Genomic DNA, 24,285 nt, shown 5'->3' with positions numbered 1-24,285 from the left:
TGCATACTTACAGGAAATAGTTTGTGTGACCTTTATTACTATCATTTGCAGTTGACAACAAGGTGAACCAGAGGAAGAAATGTGACTGGAAATGGAACGAGGTAAAACAGGTTACAAAGTATCAAAATGAAAATGGACTGTAACATCAGCTCATTACAAATGGCAGCAGTACTGGTCCAATTCCAAGTCTTTGTTGGTGACTGATCCTTCAGCGTATCATTGTAAGTAACATCTTTAAGCTTCATCAAGAGCGAAAGGAAAAAGGAGTTGTCAGATTAAGTACATTACTTAAGTAAACACAGTTGGAGCAGGTGAAATCAGAAATGTGACATGCATTTAGTAGTCTACAAAGGTATGATACATAGAAGTTAGTAAGAGAATAGAAGTCATGGAAAGTGTTTGACATTTTCTGTTAACATTGTAGAAGATGAGAACTGATTTAGGTATCACTCTTTGAATATACAGTATTAGAAAGTACAGTTCTCATACGTGACTTAATTTTTACAGATGTCAAGAATATTATTGAATCTCACTTCACTGGAAATATAAATGATACTGAATGACTGAGCAATAGTTGTAAAACCTTGAATGAAGAGAAGAAATACAAACTGGAGAATGTTGGCATGACGGTGGGACCAGTACACAAGGCAAATGTAGGTGTCACTGTCTGTTAAGATAAAAGGTAAGAGTCTGTCCCACTCATTCACATCACAATACTTAATTGTAGAATTGTAGCTTCTGGTTCGGAGTTGAAATGTTTTACACAATGTATCAACTTTGATTGCAAATTTGTCCTGTATGGGTTGCCACTTTTCTATGGCCCCAGCTGCTGTGGTCTCTTCCTGCCTAGCCCCTGTAGGTGGGTAATGCCATCAGTTTACCTCCCATGGTACAATGTAGGGCATTACTTAAGGTTCTTTGCAGCGTCCCTTCGGCCCCTAGCTGCAACCTCTCATTCATTTTACTAATACATGTGTTCATATATTTCTTCCATCTTTCTTTCAACCCTTTCCTAACAATTGTTTCATATTGCATCTGCGAGGTTTTCCTCCTGTTACACCTTTAAAATCTTCTTTACTCTCAATTTATGTTTCAGCGCTGAATGACCTCATAGGTCCCAGTGCATGACCTTTGGCCATTAATTTTATATCCCTGTTCTTCCTGCCTAGCTGTCTAACTTCTCCAGCTTGCTTGTTTCAATATTCACCTTGCTTAAGATCAATCTTTTGAATCGAGTCCTGTTCAAAGCTAGAAATCTGACTTTGAAATTTGTGCGGTGACTTTAGTTCATTACCTTTAATACTTACAAAGCTTCACCCTGACTACCTGTGGTGCTGAAAGGGGAGTTATGGAGTTGTTGTTTATATGCGAAAGGATTAGCTGTAATAGTAAAGATATTGAAATACATCTGTAATTATTGCATATGGAAAGATTAGAAAAGGTAGTTTTGTGTCGTTATTTAGTAAGCTTAGACATTGTTTACTGTTAGGAAACATCAGCTCTTGATTGAGAATTTTGAATAATGTTTGAGGCTTCAAGTGTCCAGAAGGGAGGTACGGTATTTCTAAGGTTTTGAATTTTTTCCAAAGGTAATTACATATGTAGAAGGGATAAAGATGACATTAGCTTTTTTCTTTTTTGAGACAGTTCTGTTTGAAAGTTTTTCAGAATTAGTTGCAATGTTATTATTAAGGTTTTTGCATTTAGTACTAAATTATGGCACTTTGCGTATGAATTGCCTCAGCAGATATCAGATTGAAAGCTTTTGTTTTGATCTTTTCCCATAAGATGAACCATCTAATGCAAGTTATTTATTGTTTGTAGGGACGCATGTTAGTTATTGGGAAAATTCCATTCTCAAGACCTCACAAGGGGTCTGTTCTTGCAGCAGGATTGTCCACTGTCTTCCACGCTTTCACTGTCTTGCTAGTCATAGGAGTGCCGTAGGAGCTTTTTAAAAACTACAGTCAAAAGTTTTGGTTAGCACTTCCTGAGAATTTTTCACACCAGTTGAAGACCTGTTACATCCTGTCCACCTGCCATGACCCAATTACTCTCTGTAGAGAGTCCAATACAATTTTAGTACTACTGTGTACAGTACAGTATCGTGTGGGTGCCCAGATTGCAACTGGAAGGAATTAAAAGTTTTGGACATCAAAGAAATTGTCAGAATCAGCAACATTGTTCCCAGTAAACAGACTCATTTTATGAGAATACCTGTAAAAGCTATTTGGGTCTAGTCCCAAGCCAAGAATTCTAACACTCTCAGCATGGCAAGAATTGCAATCTTATGGAAACCATTTATCCATGTGTTGGTGTAGCTCTTTGCATTCCCAGTAGCTATGGCAACTTTGTGTGTGGGTGTGTCTGTATGTGGATCACTTGTCTTTAAATAGACCATAAATTACACTGAATTTATCAATGATCCAGTTGTGCTCACTTCTTGAACATAAGAGTAACCTAATTCGTGACTTGCTTGTGCTTTCACCAACTATATGCCTTCCATCCTTCACAAAGCAGTTGAGACATCTTTGCAGTTGCCCCATTGCTCTTCATTCCCCCTCTCATGTCCTCTTTCTTTTGGCCTCATTGACTTCTGCTCTGCATTGCCTTCTGCAGATTAAGGACACAACTCTCTCTCATATTGGCCTCTATATTTATTGAAAGATATGATACTCATATGTTATAGTAGTTTCAGGCTGTTTAGCTACAAAGAGCAGTCAAAGTTGATATCCTTGGTCTTATTTGTTGTAATTCCAGTAACCCATCTAAGGTGTTTGGGTATTCTTGTTGTCATGATAATCCTTAATATTTTTACATCACAAGCTCCTTTTGTCCGTGTAGACATTAGATGAGTTCTCTCCACTGTCGAATACCTCGCACACTCCCACAGAATATTGATTTGCTGTCTTTTGATTTGATTCACCAAAATGCTCTTCTATCAGGTTAGTAACTTAGGTAAGAGAGGCCACATTCTACATTTCGTTCATCGTTAAGTGGGTGAACAATAATAGAAAGTTTTTGTTGATGATTTTAATTAGCTTAGACACACATCTGATGTGTCAGCATTGCATTCTTGTATCTCTGTTGGTTTTTTATTCTTCTCGTGTCGTACTTTCAGGCCACAAAAAATAAGATAGTACAGTATGCAGATGGTGCCACTTTCCTTGTAGTTATCATCACCACCTCAGTGCAAAATTGTGTAGCAGCTAACCTTAGTAATTAGTGGAGTTTTAGAATGAATATGTAAGTGGTGTAGACTACAGGGGATGAACCTAAAATCTGGAAACCCCGTAGGGGGATAGAGCCGTTAGTGCACCCCACACAGTGGTGTGTTACTGTATGCATCACTTGAACGTTCATGTTTGCACACTTCTAGAAGCGTGTTGTTGGCAAACTCCCTGCCGTTGTCACACAAGAATTTCATGGGGTCCCAAACCATGTCTATCTCCTTGGGTTCTGTACTTCTTGTTACACAAGATTTTGAGAACCTTGTTACCATATCCACCATATGCAGAAAATATATATCCCTTTTTTTATATTCCTTTAGGTCTAATGCCACCACTTCATTGAACTCCTTTGCTATATGCACACTAATAACTGGCCTTGGTGTTGTTTTCATATATTTCATGCATATCTCGCAGCTATTTGACACTTCTTCAGCATAGATGTAACAAATTTTGTCCTTAACACCAGCATTCTTCCACAGCTGAATCAGTCTCTTAGATGTGGGATGACTGAATTGTTGATGCAATTTTTAAACATCTAACTTCCCTGGTAGTTATATATATAGCTTAAGTCCCTGACATCACGGCAGAATTTCAAAAACTCGCGGCAATCGCCGATCGGTAGTCAACTGAACCACCTGTGCGCCCTCTACCCAGGTACCTGGAACCATTCCAACTATTCCTCAGATCTTCCCTGCCGCTGTGTCGGTAACATCGATGGAATTTCGCTCGTAGCCTGTGTTTTTCGCAACTTATTTTGGTGAAGTACACTTTGGCTTGGCTTTAAACTTGTTCGCTTTTGGATTTTCTTATAACATATCTAACTTCATCGAGTGTGAAAATGTGTGTGGGGATGCAAGCAGCTTGCTAAAGTCTCCTTGGATCCCCACTCAGTATGTCTGAAGAACGGGAATGGAAGACCGGCTCAGAAGAGCCAAGAGTGCTGTATCTCACTCTTCTTGATGTAACTGGGGAATAGTTAATTCTTTTCCCCTTGCTAACTATCCTATTGATCCTTCTCGCGTAGTGGTAGTCTCTGAACCCCCTACTGAAACAGGTAAGGACCCAACACTTAATGATTTGTTGGCGGCCATTGAGACCCTGCCCCAACAGGTAAAATCCCTCTCAGAAGACAGGGATAATAGGTGATCGACAATAAGAGATCTAAAAAATACGTGTTAATATGTTGTTAGTGCAAGTGCAGTGGAGGGTGCGACCGCTCGGTCCTGTTGTGCTCCTAGTCCTAGACCTCTTCCAAGCTCACCAACCCCTGTGAGAAGGAAAGTCGACAGGCGAAGGGAGGCAAGAGGCTTTAGCTACCGAGCAGTGGTCGTCCCCCTCGAGCGTACCTGTTGACATTTCCCGGACGCTCACCCCGCGCCATAGGAAAGGCGAGGTTAGTGTTTTTCGTCCACCAGTTGCTGCACGTCAACCGGAGGAAGCTTTTGACCGATGTCGCACAGGCGCCAGTTCTCAAGTAACCTCTAGGTTTGGCGGGACAACGAATGTTAGAAGTCTGGACGCCAGGACTCCAGGAGGAAGTCAGGCTTCTAGAAACTGGACGCCAGGACATCAAGCGTCGAGAGGCTGGACGCCAGGGCGTCGGGAAGCTGGACGCCAGGACTTCGGGCGTTCGAGGAGCTGGACGCCAGGACATCGGGCGAGAAGCTGGACGCCAGGACGTCAAGTGTCGAGAAGTTAGACACCAGGATGTCAGGGCGTCATTAAGCTGGACGCCAAGACATTAAGCTTTAAGAAAATGGACACCAACACGCCAGGCGTCAAGAGACTGGACGCCAGGCGCCAAGATGATATTTTGAAAGACGTCTCTACTTCCGTCTTCGGAAAATCAGAAAAAGAGAATGATAATATCTCGCATTCTCCTGTGAATCCTATTGTAGAGATTTCCGACGAAGACAATATAAAAGGCCATCAGCTTTCATCAGACTTGAAAAGACTTATGAAGCTATTTTCGGAAATTTTTTCCAGAGAAATTTATCCTGACTGCTCCTCATTCCCCGCCTTCAGAATTTACTCTTGCGAAGGCGTCTAAGAGGGCAGCATTTACGAAGAATGGATACTTTCGAAGGAGAAACAATGAAAGACAGCCTTTGTTTTTCCTCCAACCAAACTAGCTCAAGGTCTAGCTTTTAGTATCAAACTAGAGAATCGTTCGGCCTCGAAATACCTGCCCCTTCCCAGGAAGGAAGATGGAATTATTCAACACGACTGACACCGAAGAACTCATATATCTGATGTCGTGTATGGATAAAGGACTCGGAGATAGTTCCAACGAATCTACTGCATCTTTCTCAGCGGGAATCCTGAAGAAAAGAGCCCATCCTTGCTCTTTCCTGGCTAATGGAGTCACGTCCAATCAAAATCAGAACTGATTTATACCCCTTTTTCCTCTCACCTCTTCTCTCAAGATTTGGTAAAGAGGACTTTTCATCCTTGGCCCAGAAACCACGTAAGATTTAATATCTAAAACAGCAAGAAAAGTCCTACCAACGACTTTCATCGCTAAAAAGAGTAAGGCTGAGGCTCCTTTGTTTCAGGTATCTCAGCTCTTTCGTGGTCGGCCCTCCGATAGAGGTTCCTCTAGGGCGGGTAGATGAATGGCAACGAGAAGAGGCTCTACACAGGGAAGAAAAGAGGACCTACCTTTCTTCTCCTGCAGACTGAGGTAGGAGCCAGACTGTCCAGCCTGAGGAGGCCCCCTATACTAACAAGACAATTAGACTTTTCTGCCAAATGCAACAACAGAACAAAGGCAAAGGTTCTACAGCAACAAGTGTCTATGATGTTGCAAAAGGAGACCAGACAGAGAGTTCAGGATCCGAATTCCCCAGGATTCTACATTCGGTTATTCCTGATCCCCAAATGCTTGGGGGGTTAGAGACCGGTGCTAGACGTGATTGCACTCAACTTTTCTGTGCAATAAACAAAGGTCGCTATGGAAACGACAAAATCGGTTCTAGCAGCGGTCGGACAGCATGACTGGATGGCCTCACTGGACCTCCAGGATGCGTATTTTTACATCCCCATGCACCCGAACTCCAAGAATTTTCTGAAGTTCGTCCACGGGAAAGGTTTTCCAGTTTCGGTCTCTTTGTTTCAGCCTAAGCAGACGGGCTGGAGTCGAGACCTCTCAAGAGCAAGTTACCCAATATTGAGGGACGTCATGATAAAACTTCATAGACTCCAGGTTGTAGCCACTGGAGCAGCCCGGAGCTCTTCCCTTCCAGCCCCAGGGGTAGCTTTCCTACTAAGAACAAACGTAGACAGTCCTGTTTAGTCAGGATACCAGGCTGCAAGAGCGTGGCGGACTCTGTGCTGCCTTTCGTACATCCTCCTCTTCCTCCTTAGGATTGGTACTCGTATGCTGAACCCTCCACGATCCATTATTGACAATGAGGAGGAAATAATTGCCGTAGCTGAGGCTTCCCAACCTGTCCCCAACAGCAGGAAGCCCGCATATAGCTTTAATACAAAATATGCAGCAGACTCTGTCTTCCCTGGTACAAGCGTGACAACCAGGCAAAGAGAAGAAGGATAATAGACGTCCAACTAAAGCTTCTAGACGTCCAGAAGTTTAAGACGCTGAACATAGTGAATGAAACTCTAGACGCTGGATGCAGTGGCGTCAAGCATCTAGAAGTGAAACATCATGACGACAAGCGTCAATGTACCCAAGACGTCAAGCGTCAAGGCATTGGACGTCAGGACGTCAGGCTTCAAGATATTGGAAGCCAAGACGTGGAGGTAGCTCAGGACGCAAGATGCACTGGCATCAAGCGTCTAACAAAGATTTTCACAAGGATGATTGCCAATGTAGCAGGTTTTTCTTCTTCACTGAAACATCAGAATCTCCAGACTTAGAAGACTGGCTCCTCAGAGCTCCTTCCCACGCACTCTGCCTGGAGGATCTTCAGACCACGATTTAGGTATAGAAGGAATTAGGGTCTACTGATAAACAGATAGAAATCTCAGCTGATCCCATTCCAAAAGTTTCTATACCTTAGGATGAAGATTCAGAGTCAGGATTTTCGGGCTTTTCCGTCTATTGCAGGGACGGGACAAGCCTTAAGAAAATTTCAGGACTTTATAGACAGACATGCTCGATGAAGGAATAGATGAGTCTGCTGGGGACCCTTTCCTCGCTGGAACGGTTGTCTCCTTAGGGAGGTTAATTCTATGCCCGTTACAGTTTCATCTAAATCAGAACTGGGACAAGGAAATAGAACTGGAGACCAAGTGCATCCCCATTTCGGAACCAATAAGGCCGTATTTACAGTGGTGGAACGACCCCGTCAAGCTCCAGGAGGTCCCTTTCTATATTAGAGGAACCCAGACCTAGTGTTGTTATCCGACATGCCGGACTCAGTATGGGGAGCAACACTGGGAAATAACAAGTCTCGGGCTCCTGGACCAGAGAGCAGGAGAAGTTAAACATCAATTAGAAGGAACTAACTGCAATCCTTCTATCTCTCAGGGAGTTCGAACACAGTGGAGAACAGAGAGGTGCAGGTCAACATCGACAACACAGCAGAGTTGGCCTACATCAGCAAATAAAGGGGCACTCACTCCAGGTCTCTATACGAGACAACAAGAGAACCTCTTCTCTGGGCAAAAGAAAAGAATGTCAAACTAGTAACCCGCTTTATCCAAGGGGAAAAAATGTGAGGGCGAACATTCTGAGCAGGAAATCAAGTCCTCTCAACAGAATGGACGCTACATCAGGACGTGTGCAGTAGCATGTGGTGGGGGACGTGCTTGCATAGATCTCTTCGCCACAGCGCAAACGAAGAGGGTTGGAAACTTACTGCTCTCCCAACCAGATCCCGGGGCGACATACATAGACGCGTTCCTGGTGGACTGGTCCAACTTAGACGTGTATGCATTTCCCTTTTTCAAGATAATACACAGGGTACTGCAAAAAATTTGTTTCCCATGAGGGGACCAGATTGGTCATTGTGGCCCTTTACTGACCGACAAGAGATTGGCTCACAGAGGTACTGGAATGGATGGTGGACATCCCGAGGAGCCTACCTCAGAGAGTAGGTCTACTCAAAAACCCCTAAAGCGCTACAAGTAACTGCCTTCAGACTATCAAAAACTTACAAGAGCTACAGGTTTTTCAAAAGAGGCGGTTGGTGCTATAGAAAGAGTAAGGAGGTCATCCACCATGAGGGTATACAAATCCAAGTGGGAGATATTTAGAGGATGGTACAAGAGCAACCATGTGTCCTCTTCCAGTACCTCTGTAACTCAAATTGTGGACTTCCTTCTACACCGTAAGAGGAAGCTTAATTTTTTCCTACCTCTACCATTAAGGGTTATAGGAGCATGATGGCAGCAGTTTTTAGACATAAAAACTTGAACCTATAAAACAATAAGAATCTCCAGGACCTACTCAGATTCTTTGAAACTGCTAAGGAGAGAGTACAGAACTCACCAGCATGGAACCTAGACGTGGTCCTGAGGTTCCTCATGGGGAGTAAGCTCGATCCCTTACAGAGAACATTTTTAAGAGGACCTCACCATGAAAACTCTTTTCTTGTTCAGTTTGGCCACAGCGAAAAGAGTTAGTGAGATACATGCTCTCAGCGAGAATATGGACTTTAGACAAGACAAGGCAATCTGCTCACTACAACTAGGATTCCTTGCAAAAAATTAATACTCATCACAACCCTGACACAGAACGTTCGAGATTCCGAATCTAACGGACATTACAGGGGATTAGAGAGAGAAAGTCCTATTCCAGGTAAGGGCTCTAAGGCACTACCTGGACAGGACAAAGGACTTAAGAAGGAATTCAGAAGGGCTTTGGCGCTCAGTCAAAAAGCTCTCTGTACAGGTGTCGAAGAATGCTCTGTCTTATTTTATCAGGCAGTTGATAAAAGAAGCTCATATGAAAGGTAGCGATTTGGACATAAGATTCTGAAAGTAAAGACGCACGAGTTCAGGGCAGTTGCAACCTCTGTAGCACTTAAACAGAACAGGTCCCGGCAGAGTATCTTGGACACGACCTTCTGGAGAAACAAGTCAGTATTTACCTCTCACTGTCTAAAACGAGTCCAAACATTATACGAAGACTGCTATACGCTGGGTCCGTTTATAGCATCTACTAGTGGGAGAGGGTAATACCCCTACAATCCCATAAACCAATACCCTTTTTTCTTACTTTGGGATGGAGAAATTTTTTTTTTTTTTTTATGGTTGTTTGTGAAGACTGGACGCAGTCTTCCGCATTCATTGGTTTGAAAGTTCCTTGGAAGCGCCTGGAACTAGGGTATTGAGAGGAGGTCTAGTCACATAGAGGTTATACACCGGTTGACAGCCCCTAGAGATTTTTCAGCCCCTGGGTGATCGCTGGATCTCTTAAGGAATGCAGACATAATCAGGGGGAGTTCATTGAAGTCAGCTTCCTTAATCCAATTCCATAAAACAATACCTTTTGTTCTTGCCTTGGAATGGTTGAAATTTTATGGTTGTTTGTGAAGATTGGGCACAGTCTTCCACAATCATTGGGATGAAAGTTCCTTGGTAGCGCCCGGAACAAGGGTATTGAGAGGAGGTCTAGTCACATAGAGGTTATACACCGGTTGACAGCCCCTAGAGATTTTTCAGCCCCCTGGGTGGATTGCTGGATCTCTTAAGGAATGCAGACATAATGAGAAATATTGAAGTCAGCTTCCTTAACAGGTAGGAACCTAGAGTTGTTTTGCAACTTTAATTATAATTCCAACGATGTTAGCTGTCTCTGACCCTCCACCAAAGGTGTCAATCAGCTATATATATAATTACCAGGGAAGTTAGATGTTTAAAAATGTTATTTTCATAATAAAATAAATTTTTGAACATACTTACCTGGTAGTTATATATAATTATATTCCCACCCTCCTCCCCTCTAGAGACTAGGGGCATGGAAGATCTGAGGAATAGTTGGAATGGTTCCAGGTACCTGGGTAGAGGGCGCACAGGTGGTTCACCTGACTACCGATCGGCGATTGCCGCGAGTTTTTGAAATTCTGCCGTGACGTCAGGGACTTAAGCTATATATATAACTACCAGGTAAGTATGTTCAAAAATTTATTTTATTATGAAAATAACATTTTTCTATCTTCTTCTTTTCCTTTTCATTATCCCCAAGGTCATCATTATTTCTTCTGTTTTATTCCAGGGTTCTTTCTCATCCCTTAGTGGGAAGGCAATAGTGTCCTGAAGAAGTGTGCCTCAAGTTTCAACTTTTTCCATGAGTTTCTGCAGTTTCATTTTCTAAGTCCAATTTCATTTGTGCTCTTTTCATTGATTTTGCGCTGAATAAAAGGGGGATAGAGCACCACATCTGCTATCAGACTTTCTCTGTTACCTATAATGTTCACTGGAAATTTTACTTTCATCGTTGATTTATACACATTACCATCACCAAACATGAACATTGTTTCACTTTCTTCCTCTTCTATTCCCAGTTTTTCCTTGTCTGATAAAGACTGTGTGTATGCTTGTAACCAATTGCTACCACTTACTGAAGATCTGCAGGCTGTGTCCAGGATAGCATAATTAATAGATTCTGTCGTCAACACTGACATCATTTTAGGATTTTCAGTAATATAGTATAACTCTTCCTTCTTTATACTACTTACTTACACACTTTTTGGACATGCTGGAGACAGATGGTACTCTGATCCACACACATAGCATTTCTTAACCTTACCACATGCTGGAGACAGATGGTACTCTGATCCACACACATAGCATTTCCTAACCTTACCACATATATCAACCGAGTTTCTCTTCCTTTTTGTTTCACCTCTGTTTGCTATGCTTCCTCTTCCTCTACCTCTAAACTTTCCAAGTCCTCATCCACATGTAATGACATTTACCACCTCTGTGCTAAATACTGGTTCAAATTTTATCACCACAGCAGGGGTCTCACTCTCACTCCTGTTTGACACTGCACCTAATGATAACACTTCTTGATGTACAAAGAATTTTATCTGTTTCACTAAAGGGCACTGCTATCAACACCATATGTTTGTCTAACCTCTAGCCCTGCACTGTCTAGTGGCTTAAATGATAAAATACAGTTTGGTATACATACTTTGTACCTCTCCAGAACTGCAATTCTCTTCACAAATTCCAAAATGTACTTCTCCATTGTATGTTCCTTTTCATTTTTTGTAGCTGTCAAACCTTGACCACACCTTGTACGCTGCTGACATCTCATCCTTCTTGCACCACGTGCCCAAGTGTTACAGTAAAACTTCATTCCGTCTTCGACTGTCAACTCTTCAGTATTCATTTCCTCGAAAATCTTGCTCCTCACCTTGCTTCCTTCTGGGAACGACAGGGCAACAACCACAGCTTGTTTTTTTTCTCAGCACTTGTGACAAGCTGCCATGCTTTCAGCTTTCGTTTCCAGTGGTCATAACCTTTATCAATGCCGAATACTGGTAACACCAGCTGCCCGCCACATTCGCCGACGCTACCCATGTTTACGTCGTCTTTTCTTCTAATTACTCGTTAATCTCCTCCATCCTGCCACAACCACGCTCTGCTACCATTTGTTGATTGTGCAGACCAGTGTAGCAGGGGAAATTAAAGGCAGACTTAAAAAACTGACTTTGTATCGGAGATCCAACCTTAAACATAAGGAAACACAAACAAATGATGAGCGAGAAGTGCAATGTCATGCATAAGTATTCTCAACAGAGTTCACACAGTGCACTGTAAGCATTACTTAAGGTTCTTTGTAGCGTTCCTTTGGCCCCTAGCTGCAACCCCTTTCATTACTTTTACTGTACCTCCCTTCATACTCTCTCTCTCCCATCTTGCTGTCCACCCACTCCTTGCAGTTGTTTCATTGTGCAACTGCGAGGTTTTCCTTCCTTTACATCTTTCAAACCTTTCTACTCTCAATTTTCCTTTCAGCACTGAAAGACCTCATAGGTCCCAGCGCTTGGCCTTTGTGCTAAATTCTATATTCTATTCCATTCTAAACTCAGGAAAAACCAAAACTTATTTAATAGCCAGTGTCTGCTCTAGCATTCCATGGTTCACAACAGGGATTGTCATGAATCTGGAAGTTGTACCTTTTTTCAGCACAACAATTCCAGTCACTAGGCCTTTGCTAGTCCTGTCTGTCCAAGATCCTAAACTTTGCGTCTGCAAAGTTAATGTTTTTGCTGATGCACTTAGTTTAGTTTCGTTTTATGGGAGAACTTACATTTAATATTGGTATGTCAGTAGAAAGACAAATCACAAAAAAGGTCAAAAGGATGAGTTAAAAATTGCTTAAAATGATTCCACAGTTACAAAGCACCTGCTGAAAAAGTTGCAATATATCTGGTTATTACTCACAAAACCTTTGTACATTAGGTTAGCACCATGTGATGCAGGTTCTGTTGCTAATTAGTTCTTCCATAATGTGTTTCAGTGGCTACATATGATGTAAAGTTTGTACTGGCAGTAAATCAGCATCACCAAGGCTAGAACAAATAGATTTCGTAACAGATGATGGCCCTGTGTTCTTGTGCCTGCTGCTTTTCTCATCGAGGGAAAAATGCAATTGAAACTTGTTGGTGTCATTTGTCAAAAACAGATGTGTTGTTTTCAGACAGGACCTAGAGAGTATAATTTTGATTTGCTTTTGTGCTGTAGTGAATCTGAACCATCCTGAATTAGATTAGGATGTTTTGGGTTTCTTTTAAGTTACATTTACAATGGTAATATATATTGTCAGCTGCAAATTTTGTCTAAAACCCTCATAGCTTGGCGCAGTTTTCGTCATGAATATTTTTGTCATTTTTTCAAATGGGGTTAGATTTGAATAACTTCCTACTTTGCCTTCAGCAATAAGCTTGAATTACTAGCTATTCCAGATCCTTATCTAAACCTCTCTTCATGATTTTCTAGACTAGACCTTTTACTACTGCTTTCACCTAGACTTTTGAGAATCTTTGTATGTGTAACTAATGCACAGCCTTTCCCATCACTTGTCAAAACAATCTAGTGTCTGTTTTCCAGCTTAAACCAGTCTTACAGAGTTCGTGGTTCCAGAGACTGGATACAATCCAGTTTGGAAATTTAAAATTTGTTCATGCGACTTACCTGTCAGATATATATATAGCTGTATTCTCCGAAGTCCGACAGAATTCCAAAACTCGCGGACACGCGAGTGGGCCAGGTGGTTAGTACCCATTCCCGCCGCTGGGAGGCGGGTATCAGGAACCATTCCCATTTTCTATTCAGATTTTTTCTGTCGCCAGTAATGTCAACAACTGTTTTCAGTACCTCCGTCTTTGGATTTCGTAAACTCGTTATTTTCCACTTAAGTATTCTATTTGACTTTTGGTTTTGTCTTTGGATTGTGGATTGGCATACGCTTTTGTGGAATTTGCTTTTGATTGCTCTTTGGATGATGTCTGGATCTAGTTATGCTAGCTTCAGAGTATGTTGTGTGAATGAGTTTAAGGTGAGGCTACCAAAAGTTTCGGTAGATCCTCACTTTATATGCATGAGGTGTAGGGGGCAGGTTTGCTTGATAAATGATCGCTTACTTTGCCTCCCACCCTGCTAATTTATTAGTTCAGGATTTCATTCTTGCACTAATAGTGCTCCTTTTTGCATCTGGAAGATGGCTAACAAAATATTATCTATTGCGGAGGTGCATAGATTGAGCGAGTCAGCGATAATAAAGAAGAAACAATAGTAACGCTGGGTCAATCAAAGTGCATCGTGACGCTCTGCTGCAGCGTGGCGCTCTGCAAGCAGCTATCGTGGACGCTTCTGCAGCTGCTCAACCAGACGCTCCTCTCGCTGCCGTGCAGGACGCTCGGCTGGACCGCCATCGTGGCGCTCGCAAGCAGCTATCCTGGACGCTTCTGTAGCTGCTCGTCAGGGCGCTCACCGCTGCCGTGCAGGATGCTCGGATGGACCACCAGCGTGACGCCTCCGCAAGCAGCTATCCTGGACTCTTCTGTAGCTGCTCGTCAGGACGCTTCTCGCTGCCGTGCAGGCTCGGCTGGACCGCCATCGTGACGCTCCGCAAGCAGCTATCCTGGATGCTTCTGTAGCTGCTCGTCAGGACACTCCTCTGCGCTGCCGTGCAGGACGCCGGATGGACTCGGGAGGACGCCTCTTTGGTTGCTCGAAGTGACGCTAAACCCGCCTCAGAGCAATCAAAGACTGCGGGAAGCGTAGATCCCATCTGCGTGTTGGACGCAAGGCCAAGCCGTTTTCTCCCATTGAAGAGGGAGAAGTCTCTTGTGAGTCGGAGCCTGCAGTCCTTGAGCAGCCTCCCCCTTCCTCTCTCACCGGACTACCAGGTGTTAGCCGGCTTTTCTTAAGGACTTGTTTGGCGACAAGTTTCTCAACCCTCGGCCCTCTCTCTCCTCCTTCGCAGTTTGCTTCATCCTAGAAGCAGGAGAGCGCGGGGGTTTGTCAAGATGACTTCCGTCTCTGGCGATGAAGAAGGCCTTCAAGAAGGTTAACACCTGGATGGAGGAAAGGAAGACCCAAGGCAAGACTTCTTTTGCCCTGCCTCCGTCCAAGCTGAGCGGCAAGGCAGGTATGTGGTAAGAGACCGGGGAGGACGTCGGCTCAAGAGTTCCTTCGTCGTCCCAGGGAGACTTCGCTAGCTTGGTCGACGCGCCTAGAAGGTCCCTCCTGTCGGCTGCCAAAGTGTCCTGGACTATGTCGGAGACGGATCACCATTTGAAAGGACTGTTTCGAACCATGGAGGTCTTCAATTTCTGGACTGGTGTTTGGGGCTCTAGACGTCAGGATTAGGAGTCCCGACTCGATCTGCCTGGGGAGCTGTCCAGCGTGTTGAACTGCATGGACAAGGCAGTCAGGGGATGGCTCGGAGGAACTGGCTTCCTCTTTTGTCACGGGCCTCTTGAAGAAGAGGGCCTTGTACTGTAACTTTACAGCCTATGGCCCTACCATCAGCGGCCATACCACGTTGAAAGCACCCTTCTCGTAAGTGATCAGCGAAGTTAAGCAACGTTGGGTCTGGTTAGTACTTGGATGGGTGACCGCCTGGGAACACCAGATGCCTTTGGCGTCATACTTTTGCAAAGTCAGTTTCTCCGTTGCAGAGGGCTTTGCTGTTCTCCCCGTTTTCGAGCCATCTCTTCCCCCCAGTCCTTGTTCAAGGATCTCTCCTCCAGCTTGAAGGAGAAGGCCACTCAAGACCTCTTGGCCCACTCGTCAAGACGCCCGGCAGTCCTTTGAGCGTCGTTGTCGGGTCAGACCTCCAGGAAGCAGAAGCCCTTTCGTTGAGGAGCTTCTTCCCGAGATCTTCTCCCCGAGGTAGAGGTCTTTTCAGAGGCGGAGCCCCGCCTAAACCTTGGGGCAGGAAGTGACTTGCAGCGCCTCCAGACACCTGTAGGAGCCAGGCTTCTTTCGTTTTGAGCCTGGAGAGCAAGCGGGGGCAGACACCTGGTCCCTTGAAGTTATCGAGAGAGGATCCAAGATCCCCTTTCTCGACTCACCACTTCTGTGCATCGCCGCCCAGGGATCTGTCGTCCTCATTCCATCAAGAGAAGCAACAGATCCTTTTCGAGCTATTAGAGCAAATGCTCGAGAAAGAGCTGTGGAGCAAGTCCTGGAGCTGGACTCCCCAGGATTCTACAACCGACTGTTCCTAGTTCCCGAAGCAGTCGGGAGGATTGAGACCAGTCCTAGATGTCAGTAGACTGATCTGCTTCATGGTGAAGGAGAAGTTCACGATGGAGACGTCCCAGTCTGTTTTAGGAGCATTAAGACCAGGAGATTCGATGGTCGCTCTGGACTCACAGGACGCTTTCTTTCACGTTCCCATACATCCCCAGTCGAGGAAGTATTTGAGGTTTGTACTAGGGGGATAAAAAGTGTTTCAATGCAGAGCTCTTTGCTTCAGGGCTAAGCACAGCTCCCATGATCTTCACGATTATCATGAGAAATGTCATGAGATGGCTTCACTTGGCGGGTATTCGTATCTCGCTTTACCTGGCCGATTGGCTCATCTGAGCCTCTTCACAGTCAAGGTGTCTGGAGGACCTGAATGCGAATTTCGAGTTGACAAAGTCCCTAGGACTTCTAGTGATCGAAGAAAAGTCCCATCTGATCCCGACGCAGTCCATCGTCTATCTGGGGATTCAGATGGATTCAGTGGCTTTTTTCAAGCTTTTCCATCCCATCAGAGATGGATAACGTCAGTAGCAATGCTTAGAAAAGTCTCATCCTTCCTAGGGAAGGAAATATGCTCGGTGAGGGAATGGATGAGTTTGCTGGGGACCATTTTCCTCTCTGGAGAAGTTTGTTTCCCTGGGAAGACTTCATCTCAGGCCGCTCCAGTTTTTCCTGGTGGAAAACTGAATAGACAAGGAGAATCTAGAGGAGACCCTGAAGATCTCTCCCGTTTTCAAGATTCACCTGAGGTAGTGGCTCGACCCCTCAAGGTTGGCAGAAGGGGTTTCTCTTTTTCAGAGCCCCGACCTGGTGTTGTTTTCCTAAACGCTCCCAGGGAGGGATGGGGAGCAACACTAGGAGGGGGAGAAAGTGTCAGGCACCTGGAGAGGGGAACAGGTGTCCTGGCACATCAATCTCAGGAATTATGGGGCGTTCCTGCTGGCCCTTCAATCCTTCGGAGAGCCAAGTGTCAGGCCGAGTGTTTAAACGTAAATTCAGACAACTCCACAGCCCTGGCATACCTCCAAGAAACAGGAGGAACTCGTTCCCGGTCCCTGTTCGCCATTAATTAAGGAAATCCTGCTTTGGGCCCATGCGGGGATCATGATCCTTGCGAGGTTCGTTGCAGGAGTGGAGAATATCACGCCTGGACCTTCTCATATTCGACAGTTCAGCTTCTACCGTCTGAGTGGACCCTTCATGAGGAAGTATGTCAGGAGCTGTGGAGGTTATGGGGACTTCCTTGGTAGATCTGCTCAGGCAGCCCCATTTGAAAGGTACCTCAAAACTTCCCCGCTCTGAGTCTAACTGCATTCAGAGTATCAGCTGACAACAAGGATCTTCACGATCTCTTGAGATCCTTTGAGACTGTCAAGGTACCTCATTCCAGGACGCCTCCCTGGAACCTGGATGTCGCCCTAAATTTTTATGTCAAATACCTTCGAGCCTCTTTCTTAGCGTCTCAAGAATGTGACAAGGAAGGTTATTTTCCTAACTGCTCTGGCTTTTGCCTTGCTAAGAGGGTTAGTGAACTTCAGGCTATCAATAATCATGTAGGTTTTAGAGGCCATAATGCAGTATGTTCTGTAAGCCCTATGTTCTTGCTAAAACGAGAACCCGTCTACCCCTTGGCCCAGGACCTTCGAGATTAAGGGTATGACGGAAATTCTCGGACAAGAACCAGAAAGAGTCATGTGTCCTGTCAGGGCTCTCAAATTTTATTTGCAGAAGACTCAGGAAAGTCGAGGTCCTTGGACAGTCTGTGGTGCTCTGTCAAGAGGCCGGATTTGCCTCTTTCTAAGAATGCACTGGCGTTCTTTTTAGAAGCACCATTTTAGACGCACTTTCCGGGCGTTCAAGACAGTGACTTGAGTCTTTTGAAGTTAAGGCTCACGTAAGTTAGAGCCATTGCAACCTCGGTGGCTTTCCAGAAGAACATGTCCCTTAGCGATCTTCTGGGTACCACCTTCTGGCTGAAAGCTCTTTCGGTGTTCGCTTCACATTACTTATGGACGTGAAGAGACGACATACGAAGACTGCTATTCGCTAGGACCATACGTTTCACTCCAGATCGGCCCCATGACACTTCTAGGCCTGGACCTCTGTCGGACTCCCAGGACCAGGGAGAGGGCAAGTCGAAAGCCACAGGAGGGTTATGGGGCTTCCCACCGATCTGGCGTCCCTTCGGCAGGACCTGTTGTCGCTTCTGCAGACACAGTGTTGCGGGCAGGAGTTTGATACTCGTCCTATCCTTTAGAGGTTAGGAAGTATATTTTAATCTTGATTTTGTTTTTTACGTCAGATTGGTCCCATAACGATTTCTAGGCCTGGACCTCTGTCGGACTCCCAGGACCAGGAGAGGGCATGTCTCTTTCGCAAGAGGGCACTGGGGCTTCCCCGATCTGATGTCCCTTCGGCAGGACCTGTTGATGCTCTAGGTCAGGTGGTTGGTCGTTGCTCCTTTTGCCCTCACAGTATGGCCTTATGATCTAGTCCCATTGTGGTCACGCCCCGTGGGACAGATCATCTAGAACTCACCAGCTATATAGGTCACTACCTTGCTGGAGACTCTAGTAAAGCAGAAGCAGGCTTGGGTGACAGTAATCACGAAGTCAGCTATGCTAACATCAGGCCTGGATCTCTGTCGGACTCCCAGGACCAGGAGAGGGCATGTTTAAAGCTGTAAGTTGTTTTTATGGGGCTTCCCACCGATCTGGCGTCCCCCAGCAGGTCCTGTTGATGCTCTCGGTCAGGTGGTTGGTCGTTGCTCCTTTTGCTCTCACAGTATGGTCTTATGATCTAGTCCCATTGTGGTCACGGCCCCGTGGACAGATCATCTAGAACTCACCGGCTATATAGGTCACTACCTTGCTGGAGACTGTAGTAAAGCAGAAGCAGGCTTGGGTGACAGTAATCACGAAGTCAGCTATGCTAACAAGTAAGGAACCAAGGCGTCAATCGCCTACATATATTTGTTTCCTAAATCCTATTCTGTCTCTTCCCACCTCCAATGGTGGGATTCAGCTATATATATATCTGACAGGTAAGTCGCATGAACAAAATGATATTTTAATGATAAAATAAAGTTTGTTCATACTTACCTGGCAGATATATATAATCATAGTGCCCACCCTCCTCCCCTCAGGAGACAGTGGCACTAGAAAATCTGAATAGAAAATGGGAATGGTTCCTGATACCCGCCTCCCAGCGGCGGGAATGGGTACTAACCACCTGGCCCCACTGCGTGTGCCGCGAGTTTTTGGAATTCTGTCGGACTTCGGAGAATACAGCTATATATATATCTGCCAGGTAAGTATGAACAAACTTTATTTTATCATTAAAATATCATTTTGAATTCGATGTAAAATATGAAACTTGTTTTGTAAGTTAAATGATGTACCTTAGTCTTGGATCTTAACCCTTTGAGGTTCAGATGAAATCAGTTGTCATTATATTCCCAACCTCAGATATTTCAGTCGTGTCAAGTAATGTCAATCATAGAAAATATTCACCTAAGTTTAATTCATTATTCTGCTTCATTTTTGTAATTTTTTTTTTTAAGTATACTACAGTAAAGTACAAATCCCCATATCACTGACCTCTACAATTGAATGAGTTAACGGTTGACAGTCTGTCTGCATTCGTTGTTTGTGCTAGTTCGTGCTGTAATTGGGTCCTGTGCAGCCTCCCTGTTGTAAAATTACCCTTGCACATGACTGGTTTGCAAGCATGTGCCTGTTTTAGGATTGTATTAAATAAGCAAATAAAAAAAACTCAGTTTGAAAGGCTGTAACAGGAAGACTGTTATCATGAAGAAATCCAGAGTGGTGTAGATGTAAATTCATAATTTAGAAATGTAAATACAAAAAGAGCTTTTGAGAACCTGCTTGATTCTCCTTCTCAATCTTAATTGAGAAGGAGAATTGAGCAGGTTCTTGAGAGCTGTCTTTTGCATTCATATTTCTAAAATACATATTTGCCTCTACACCTCTGGATTTCTTCACCATTTTAGTGACTCATGCTATTATGAGATTTTCATGAGTTTTATCATTAGTATTACTCGGATATTTTACTTCATTGCATTAAATTATACAAGTTACTGCAATAACATGAACAGTGTCATTTATGATATTTTGTATACTGTTTGCAGATGACTACCAGCAAGTTGATGGCGCATTCTACTGTGCCAAGGTGATGTGAGCAGTGTCTGAGATGTTTTCCCAAGGACTCAAAAGATGCAATGATGGACAGTTGAAAACACGTCTACTTCTACGAAAAGTGAAAGGTACTGCATATAACACAATAAGATCTCTTGGTAACAGATGTCGGGGGCATTTAGAGGAGTCTCTTTAGGAGAAAGTCAAAAAGTTTTCTTGTCTATTGCAATTTGTGCTTCTGCTGAAATTAGACTCCACCAGTAAACTTAAAGCACGAGGTAAATGGTGGGGAAGTGGAAATCGTAAATATTGTTGAGCTTTAAAGATTGCTTTTAACAGTAATTTGCTTTTAACAGTAAAAACGTGCATGAGGTTTTGTGTATTACTGGAGAGAGGCTGACAAGGAACTATCCTAATTGATTATCATGGCAAGCCTTACTATTGTCTAGAAGCATGAATGGTTCATTCAACTAATTCATAGTAGTAATCCCTTGGCTGAATGAACATCTCTGAGGCCTGTCCCTCTGATAGGTAAAAAAAAAAGGCCTACAGCTAGCAGTAATTCTATATAAATTTTAGCCTGTAGTAAACTGTACTTTACACGTACACAATTTGAGAAATCTTTACCACCAAAATGCATCACGTCTGAAAAGGTAGCTTAGCAAAAGCCATCATAATGATGTATAAGTATTACAGTAAATGTATTGATTTTTGCAACACAGCTGCAGTGGCTGTACGAGATAAGGGTCACTGATTAATGGCATGTCTTTACCACAGGTAACCTGTATGCTTACGGATGAAGTTGCCAATGATGGTTGCTGAGAAGTGGCAAAAGAACGTTTTCTTCAACGTCATGCTGATTTTCTGTAATGTCATGCTGTAGGGCAGTGATTAATATGAAATAAGAGGAGGGAGGCTTTCCCAAATAATTTTGTAAATCAAGTATTTTATTTTTCTCCGTGGTCTGGTTAAATTATTTATATTGAAAATTACAGTTCTCATAGAGTTTTTGGTGGTATTTTGCAATTCCCTTTTGAGGTCTGTTCATTCCTGAAGTTACTTTATTCTGGAAAGGTTTGTTCTCATTTACATCTAGGCTCCCACCCAATTTGCAGATGATGTGCGTTATAGCATTGTATGTGGCTGTTCATCCACAAATACTGTTTCTTGAGGATGTTAATCATGATATGGTGCTTAATATGTCTGTCATTTTGCTATTAAGGTAGATGTTTTTAATCTTGGCACAGACGTTTTGTCCGATTTAAAGTTAAATGTGTTTTAGCTCGGTTTCGATTTTTTTTTGCTGAGATGCTGTATATATGTAAGCTAGTATAAAACTTATATTTTCCCCTTGACATATGATCACCAAGACTTGCTACTTGAACAAAAAGTTGCATGAAAAACACAGTACTTGCCAGGCGGCCAGTTTTGCTGGGAGAAATTTGGTTCTCTTGACACTTTGTTTCCCTCTGCTGACAAGCTTTAGATTTCTCATTCTATTACAGTATGTAGTTTTCCCTTGTTCAACATGGTATGCCCTTCAGAAAATAGGTAGTGTTTAGTGGATACTGTTTCTTGCTTTTTGCTTGACATTCAGTCCATTTGGTACCCTCCTAATTAGCTGTCTTTTGTTTCTTTAATTGTACTTCGCTCGAATATTTAGCTCATTGTAAGTGAAACTTATTTTTACTCCATTGAAGAACAAAACTTTGGAACTTTAATTCGTTGAGGGACAAAACTTTTGGGTCCTTGTGAATTTCCAGAAGTGCAACCTTCTCAGTGACAGACAGCAGGTGTTTTTTTTATAGGTTCTACTCCACCATTTTCTTTTCTGTGTAGCTTTGCTAGATCAGGCCATGGATGTCCCGTCTCTATGCCCTTTTGAAACCCACAAATGTATCTACAATGAAGTTTTGGCAGAAAGTTGCATAAATCATTGCACAAGTAATTCAGAACCTCCAGAACTGTTTGTTACTCATGATTAATATAACCTCAAGAAAATCAGGTATATAACTGGTAAACTGTACATTCTACTTTTGAGAAGAATCAGTGAGAAGCCAAATCATTCAAAAATACCTTTATGTTCTGTAAGTGCTGAGGGGGAATTGCTCAGAACCTTAGGAAACACTATATTTGTGTGAAGAATGTCACTTTTAACAAGATTTTTGGAAAACTAATAATGTACATGGGAGTCACATCTTGAAGAAAAATAATCATGTTAGCTAAGATGCCCTTTTTGACAAGAGAGTCTCTCTCTCTCTCTCTCTCTCTCCAATTTTGAAGTTTTCTCAGTGTGTCAGTTTGAATACTCTCCATTAAATTCCCCCTCCCCATTAGCACTAATATTAACAGCCTTGAACCTAATGTATTTAGAGAAATTGCCCAAAATTACTATACTTTAATCTCCTCTTAAAGCCTGTGTCTTCAGAGTTTCATTTAGCAAATGATGTCATTATGTCAAAGCCATTTTAATACCTTAAAATTACAGTGCTTGGATTGCCGTAACGTCTCTCAGTGCACTGATATAGGTTACTGGATCCATTCCATATTGCAGTTAATGTGAAAAATCATTTATCTTGGCATTATTTTGCTTCCATTTATCTGCAAATGTTATGTACTCTGTATAATAATTTGTGCCAGTGTAGAGCATAATTTTTTTAAATTTCTTGTTTCATACTTAAATGTTTCTACTCTGAAAACCTTTTTAAGAGTCAAAACACATTGTGGTTCTCAAATTGTTCTATTTTAATTTAAGAGGCAAATTGAATCAAATCAAATGCTGTGGTCAAGCAGGAGTTTTAAAAGAAGTTTTTGAAAAATTACCAATGCTGGTTTGGTATTGTCCAATAGGTAATTTCTATTGGAGATTATGAATTGATGGTAAAAATATTGCATTCCAGATTTCTACATGTCCTATCAAAATTAATCATGTTTTAGAAGAGTCATATAAGCTTATTTGCCCATTTTTTTCCACAGTGAAAGTGTTGCTCACATCTATTGAGAGATCATAATATTGCGATTAGAAGCTTCCCCACCACCAAGTTCATTTGTTGATGTAGTCCAGCTGTTCAAGTTTAAAATTTCAGAATCAGAGCTGGGTCAAGATGAAAGATAGTTTTCTCAATGTATCTTTTAGTTTATTGTTGCATTTAAGTTATGTAAAATTGTTGCAAGCGAATTTGCTATGTAAGTATTCAAGTGTAATGTAAAATTTTCAATTCCAAGCGATTTTGTAATTTTTTCTGTAGATAAAAGCAATTTACAGTTTCAGTAAAGCCTAAACCAATGAGGAACAAGAATAGAGACCACAAAGGTTCATGTTTTGACCAAAACTTAGACTAGAATGTTCTTAGTAGACAGGAGTAATTTTGCTAGAGTTTTTTCTAGACAAATAAGTTTGCTAGAATGTTTTTATTTAATCTAGCAATTTTTGTTGAGTTTTCAAAATTATTTGGTTAAGTTTAATTTTGAGATTTTCAAAATTAGTTGGTTGCTTTCTAGAAGAGTCATTTTGACAAAAAGTTTTCTGAATGTATTTTTGCGGTTTTTGTTGCATTGAAGTTATGTAAAATTAAGTAAATTTGCAATTTCTTATGAAATGGTGTAATATAAAATTTTCAATTGTAAGTAATTTTGTAAAAAAAAATTTTTCTGTAGATAAAAGCACTTGCCCTTAATATATGAGTTAACCTAGATATTTGATGTAAGCTAATGCCCAGGTTTTCTAAGAAAGACACTGGTGGTCTTCTGTACTTTTGGTGTTATCACAAGATTGTACTTTGCAACTGTAAAACTAAATTTGGGGATCAGTATAATTCAGTGTCAAGACATTAAGTTTCTTTCTGTGTGGATAAGTATTATTCACTTGGAAAAATGGTGTCTTGGATCTTAGGGTTATACAGTACTATAATACTCAAATATTTATGATTAAATATTTTGTGTAAGGAAAGTATTTCACTGCTTTTCAAACATATATATCTTTAATTTGCCCTGAATATGAACTGCTTTTACGTGTTTGCTCAATCAAACATAAGACTTAGGTAATACTGTATTAATTTGTGTGATTTACGCAGTAGTAAACCTGTAATCTGTTAATATCATTGCATCAGTAGAACATTTTAAAGCTATTTGAAGCAAACAAAATGAGTACAATACTAGGCCTATATATAGATAAGGCTACTTTTGTGAATATTGTCACTTAATAACTTGCTTTAAATAAA

At 42.4% G+C, this 24,285-nt stretch overlaps 1 long non-coding RNA gene and 1 pseudogene across 1 annotated transcript; both read left to right on the top strand.

Annotated features, from left to right (window-relative positions):
- Positions 1-579: 579 nt before the first annotated feature.
- On the top strand, positions 580-24,285 carry LOC136833794 (uncharacterized). The gene is made up of 3 exons (XR_010851588.1): positions 580-653; positions 20,059-20,193; positions 20,843-24,285. It is a non-coding gene; the product is annotated as an uncharacterized lncRNA (long non-coding RNA).
- On the top strand, positions 15,181-15,300 carry LOC136834002 (5S ribosomal RNA; annotated as a pseudogene).

The sequence above is a fragment of the Macrobrachium rosenbergii genome, chromosome 52 (genome assembly GCF_040412425.1).
Source record: "Macrobrachium rosenbergii isolate ZJJX-2024 chromosome 52, ASM4041242v1, whole genome shotgun sequence".
NCBI lineage: Eukaryota > Metazoa > Arthropoda > Malacostraca > Decapoda > Palaemonidae > Macrobrachium > Macrobrachium rosenbergii.
The sequence above is the reverse complement of the archived record's forward strand: the minus strand, read 5'-3'. Positions and strand labels throughout refer to the sequence as shown.